This window comes from Magnolia sinica, chromosome 12, assembly GCF_029962835.1.
Source record: "Magnolia sinica isolate HGM2019 chromosome 12, MsV1, whole genome shotgun sequence".
Lineage (NCBI taxonomy): Eukaryota > Viridiplantae > Streptophyta > Magnoliopsida > Magnoliales > Magnoliaceae > Magnolia > Magnolia sinica.
In genome coordinates this window covers 24,574,886-24,581,284 of record NC_080584.1, presented here as the reverse complement: position 1 = coordinate 24,581,284, position 6,399 = coordinate 24,574,886, and the positions used below count along the sequence as shown (strand labels likewise).

The following is a 6,399-nucleotide window of genomic DNA, read 5'->3' as shown; positions in this document are numbered from 1 at the left end:
ACGGACCCTAGGAGACTAAGATCAACTGATTTACACGCCAGAGATCCAAGAAAATCAAGAAACTGAAGCTCAAATGGCCTGAATGACATCTAGAATGCAAGATCATAGGGTTTCCACCATCCGTTCAGCTCGAAACTTCATATATGGTATGAGGACCATAAATTAACCGTACATATCAAATTTCAACCATTGGATCATTGTGAAAGTAGGCCAATGAACAGATTAGCCCATGAATATCTGATTTAGGGCCCACCTGATCACTGGATACACTTCAATTTTGGAGTCAACGTCTTAAATGATCTGAAAAAATGGATGGACGGAGCAGATTTCGCATATACATCAAGGTGGGACCCGCTTTACATAAGTGGAGTGCACAGAGACTGTGCACTCGCCATGCACCAAGAACTGAAGTCGGTCAACATAGTGTTGACCGACTACAATTCAAAAATGGCAGTGCCATTCTCTATTTGAAACAGGGACCTGTGGTCCTCACTTGTGGGCCATCATCACGGTTCGGAAGTCCAATCTGAACCATCAGTTATAATCCCAGGGTCCATATTACTAGGGAATAAGTGTCGAAACTTTAAGAAGATAGCAAGAATGGTGTCCCAACCATTCTAACGGCAGCATCATTACCGTAAGATCGATCAAGTGGGCTGCATAAAGGGCAATCCAAAACCATACTTTTCTGACTAAAATTTCGAGAGGAATTCGGTGGATGGCGTGGATTTCTCCACAGATTTCAATCACGGGTCCCACCAAGCATCAGCACAACTGTTTACGCATCAAGCTCTATGTCCGATAAATGCGGTCGCTATGGGCCATTTTTCGATCATGGTCAGGATCAGATTGAAGATCTGCACCGTCCATCTTGTGGGGATGAGGAACTAGACCAAACATTAGAAAATCTTTCACCGATCAACAAGATCAGCAAGGATGGAGTGCATCGTCTAACTCCATGTGTAAACAGGGTTACGCAGGAGGCCTTGAATAAATAGACTTACGGAGAGTGTTTCACCGACAAAAAAGCTTTATAAAAAGGGAAGGTAGTCATGGAGACTGGGCATCTTGATGTGAAGCAGCCATGGAGGCATAATTCAAGAGAAAGAGAGTATTTTAGAGTTTTGATTACTGTTTTTTGTATTATTATTTTTAAGGGATTTAGCCTAATCATGTTGCTAGGCTAAACCTCTTAGCTAGGGCTAAGAGGTGAAGCTTGTAGCGTGATGGGAGAACTTTTTGCTTATGCCTTTTGTTTAGACTGAACTGATGTTGATTTTGGTTTAATTAAGGGAATGTTTTTAGTTTTTAATGGCCTGTTATGACTCAAATTACAATGGGTCTACGATAGCATTGAGCATGTCCCTTTCCTTATTTTGATTATGACGTCAGCAAGCCCTGTTGTTCACTATTATCTCCTGGGCATGGTCGGATGACGGTACCCTTCCTAACCTTCATACATCTTATGATTGGTTGTTAATTAGTTTAATTCTGTTATTTGCCTTGTCTCCTGGGCATGGTTTGGTGATGGAATCCATTCTAATTCATATACCTTTCATCTCTTGAAAACTTGATCAAAGGAAGTTCAGTTTTGATTTCCATGGCTACTCCCTTTACTGGATGAAGATGGGACTCTAAGTTCAGTTGAATTCTTGAAACAAGCATAAGATCTCCCTGATCTCTACAAGTGGATCCTCTGAATCCCTAGTTTCCTTTCCCTGAATTCTTTAAGTTTTAGATAATTATTTCATCATTATTCCTCAAATTACACTCGATTTAGATTTCATCTTAGTCTAGTTCTAGTTCTACTTAGTTTCAAATTACGTACAAGTTTCAGTCCCTTGGGATTCGACCTCGGTCTCACTAAGTTTATTACTATATCACAACCTTATACTTGGGGAGTGAATAAGTTTTTGGCGCCGTTGCCAGGTACTGACGGCTACGATTCTCTGAAATTAATTGATTTTAGAAGTAATTTAAGATTAGGATTTTACTAACTTTAGTTTTATATTTTTCTTTCTTATTGATTTTTAGAACTAACTTGTTTTCCTACCTCGTAGGATTTTTGATAGATCTTCTAATTTGGTAATTTCGTCCTTATTTCCTTACTTTCCCTAGCCTTTAGATTTGGTTTTATCTTCTATAAACTAACTTGGTTTGTTTTGGTTTGCAGGATCTTCACTTAGGACTTCGAATTCGGTAACTTTTTTCCATCTTTCCTCTTTATTTCTATAATTTCTTTCTATTCTTCCTCTTAGGTCTAGATTTAGGATCTAAATTAGGGGCTGCGAGTGTTTTATGCCCAAGTAGGTTCGTGATAATACTCGACGTCTCTTGACCGAAGGAGGATTAGTTGAGGGGCTGACTGTCCATCGTAGGATTAGACACCGCTCGAGATCCTCAAAGTTAGTTGAAGTAATGGCCGTAAATCAACTCCCTCTACCTAGGATGAAGGACATTCAGGATGAGAATGAGGTGCATCAAGCACCCCCGCCTCGTACTTTATGAGATTATTTACAATCGGCAGGGATGAGTACGCCCTCATGCATGATTTTTCATAAAAATACAGGATGTATGAACATCAAGCCAGCTGTTATCCAACTCCTTCCTAAATTCCATGGGCTTGAATCAGAAAATTCATACTTACATTTAAAAGAGTTCGATGAAATCATAACCACTTTATACTTTCCTAATGTATCTGAGGATACAGTCAGGCTGAAACTCTTTCCATTTTCCTTGAAGGAGAAGGCTAAGATGTGGTTACATTCACTGCGTCCTAGATCCTTGGCACATGGAATGATATGTAGAGGGAATTCATAAAGAAATTTTTTCCACATCATAAAACGATTACCCTTAGAAAAGCAATCATGAACTTTGCCCAAAAGGAGGATGAAACATTCTTCCAATGTTGGGAAAGGTTCAAGGATCTTGTTAGTTCATGCCCACAACACGGCTTTGAAACATAGCGCATTATAAACTTTTTCTATGATGGACTGACATCTTCCATGCGCCAATTGGTCGAGACAATGTGTAATGGAGAATTCATGAATAAAGATGTCAATGAGGTATGGGATTACCTCGATAGCCTTGCTGAAAAAACACAATCATGGGACCATTACCAAAATTCGAACATCACGTCTAGGCCGACTTAATCTAAGGAGAAAGGTAGATTGTATCTCTTGAAAGAAGAGGATGATCTCAATTATAAAGTGAGTAATCTCATAAAAAAATTTGAGGCCATGGAAAGAAAGAAGGATAAGGTTAATGAAATTATTTGTGGCATCTGTGATTGCAACATTCACAGAACTGAAAATTGTCCTACAATACCTGCCATTCGAGAAGTGTTGAATGAACAAGCCAATACCGTAAATAACTATCAAAGACCTTTCAATGAACCTACCTCTAATACATATAATCCTGGTTGAAAAAATCATCCAAATTTCAATTGGAGAAATGGACAAGCTACTACTCTTCAAGGTTTCTTTAATCAAACTTCACAACAACAAAAACCTCAAGAGGATCTAATTCTAAAACATTTTGAAAAGTAAGATCTTTTCAATCAGGGTATGCTACAAATCTTGCAAGACCTTAACAAAATATTACAAGGACTTAAGGCTGAAAATACGATTGGAATTAAGGGGAGCCTCCTAGCTCAACCTCTTCCTAATCCAAAGCTGCAATATGAAGTTGGCAACCCAAGCTCTTCAAATCAAACGAAGCACACCGAATCCATCACCACTCTTAGGAGTGGGAAGATTATTAATAAAACCCTTCCGGTTAGGCCCGAAAAGCCTCAAGAATCAGAAGAGGACAACAATGATAGATCTAGTGATGCCCCACAAAAATTAAAACCAAAACTTCTAAAGAAGCCAGTTGCTCCATTTTCCCAACAGTTGGTTGCACCAAAATCCCTCTCTAACTCTCAGGATATTCAAGTGGTGTTGAAACAAGTGAAAGTCAACATTCTTCTACTTGATGCCATAAAACAAATACCTTTATATGCCAAATCCCTGAAAGACCTATGCATGACCAAACGACGGCAGAGTATTCAAAAGAAGATCTTCTTGACTGAGAAAGTGAGTGCCATCCTGAAGCAAGACGTGCTGCAGAAATTCAAAGATCCCGGTAGCCCAACCATATCATGTGTAATCAGGGACTATCGAATTGATCACGCACTTCTTGACTTAGGAGCGAGCGTCAATCTGATTCCCTACTCAATATTCAAACAGTTAGGTTTGGGTGAATTAAAACTCACCCTAACAACACTATAACTTGTTGATCGCTCTGTTCGTGCACCAAGAGGGATAATTGAGGATGTGTTGGTCCAGGTCGATAGATTTTATTACCCTGTAGATTTATCATCTTGGACACTGAACCCATCAATAACATGAGCACTCAGATTCCCGTCATTCTTGGTCGTCCATTCCTTGCCACTTCAAACGCAATTATCAATTACAGGAATGGTGTTATGATTATGTCTTTCGGGAATATGACATTGGAGTCAAACATCTTTTTCAATAATAGCAGAAACTCATTGGATGATGACGATTTCCACGACATTAACATGATTGATTCTTTCATGGAAGATAGAATGCCTCTGACCTTATCCTCTGACCCTCTAGAGACGTGCCTGACATACTCCCATGACTTGGATGATGACATGATTACGGAGAGGTGTGCCTTGCTTAATACTGCACCGGTACTTGAAGTTAACCAGTGGAGGCCACAATTTGAAGAATTACCCCAAACTGATGTCGTGCCTCTATCGTTTAACCTCAAGCCACTGAAGCTTGACCTAAAACCTTTACCCTCTGATTTAGAATATGCCCATTTAGGTCAAGAAGAGACATACCCAGTGGTGATTTCATCTCACCTTGAGAACAAACAAGAGAGTATGCTCATTTCTACTCTCGAAGAAGATAAAGGAGTTATTGGACATATCATCACATATCTCGATAGGATGAATGAACTCCTTTCAACTGAATGCTTCGACTCTTTGGATGATTGCTTGGCACACTTTGTAGATTCAAACGATCCCATGATACACAAAATAGTGGATGCCTCACAAGACAATACCTCAGTAGTTGTCACGGACCGAGAACCCTTATTTTGAAGTACCTCCTCCCCCAGATCCTGAATGTTTACCATTAAAGGAGGAGGAGCTGAAAATTGAACTAAAGAGTGAAACTTCGGTGTGTGTTGAGACTACACCACCTGCTATAAATTTTTAGAATTTCATCTACTTGTAGTCTCTGATTCATCATGGTGTACTAACTTCAAAATTTTATCTGCCACAGGTGAATCGTATATACTTTGGACACTTCAGACGATTAAAAGAAAACTTTATACTGAGGTCCCTCAATTTCTTTGGACATTCACACTCCAGGACATCTAAGCCTACTGCAAAACCAGCTTTTGGATGATCTTATTGAAAAACCTTTTAAGAAATTTACCAAGATACTGGCCAACAGAAGAACCTGGATACATGATTGAGTAGATTTTTCATGCTTTCACAGTTAAGGATTAGAATTTACTACTTTCATAAGACTAGGGTAGTTTACTTTATGTTGTTCTAGGTTAGTCGGTTTTATGCCATTAGGTTAGTTTGCTTTCATGTTTTCACTCTCGTGCTGACCTGCTCTCACACTACAATCTCTTGAAAAGTCTTTCTCGATTCCTTCGTCCAGGTACTATCTTCCCATCACTTCTTATTTACTTTCGTTATCCCATGTGCATTACATGCTCATATATCTTTTACATTGAGGACAATGTAGATTTTAGGTTGGGGGTGGGAGGTCAGGTTACTTAATTAGTGCTTTCTTAGTCTTCAGCAAAAATTATGAAATTTTTTTAAAATTTTTCTGAAAATTCTTGTGAATTCGAAGTGATTTTGATGGCCATCTTGGATTTAGAATTACAAGATAAGTGACGTTGGTAATTTATGACTCTTGCATTTAGCTATTTGTTAGATTTCACAGTGAAGTTTGAATTATTAATCCATAATTCGAAGTTGTAAATATTGATTGAGTCATGATTTCACATGTCACATCTCGCTTTCACATTAAGGTTTCAGTTTGATATTGAAGGGTTAACTTGGTAATCACTAAGCATGTAAGGAACCAGCTTGAAAAATTTGTCAGTCATGATTAATTGAAGAAAAAGAAAATACCTAGCTAAAAAAAATAAAAATAGATACCTTTGGAAAGGGTTGGGCAAATAATCTTCACCATAGGTTTGCTCCCTATAAGTGTAGATTTAATTCCCCATGGATGATATTTGAAAAGGGTTGGGTGTATAGTCTTCACCATAGGATTGCTCCCTATAGGTGAGGATTTGATTCCCCTTCTTGGCATTACTTTTAATGAAAAATCAAAAGCTGGAAGAATGAAAAGATGATCT

The 6,399-nt window shown here is 38.6% G+C and overlaps 1 non-coding gene across 1 annotated transcript; it reads right to left on the bottom strand.

Moving 5' to 3' along the window:
• Positions 1-2,849: 2,849 nt before the first annotated feature.
• Positions 2,850-2,956, bottom strand: LOC131222084 (small nucleolar RNA R71). The gene has a single exon (XR_009159792.1). It is a non-coding gene; the product is annotated as a small nucleolar RNA R71 (small nucleolar RNA).
• Positions 2,957-6,399: the final 3,443 nt, after the last annotated feature.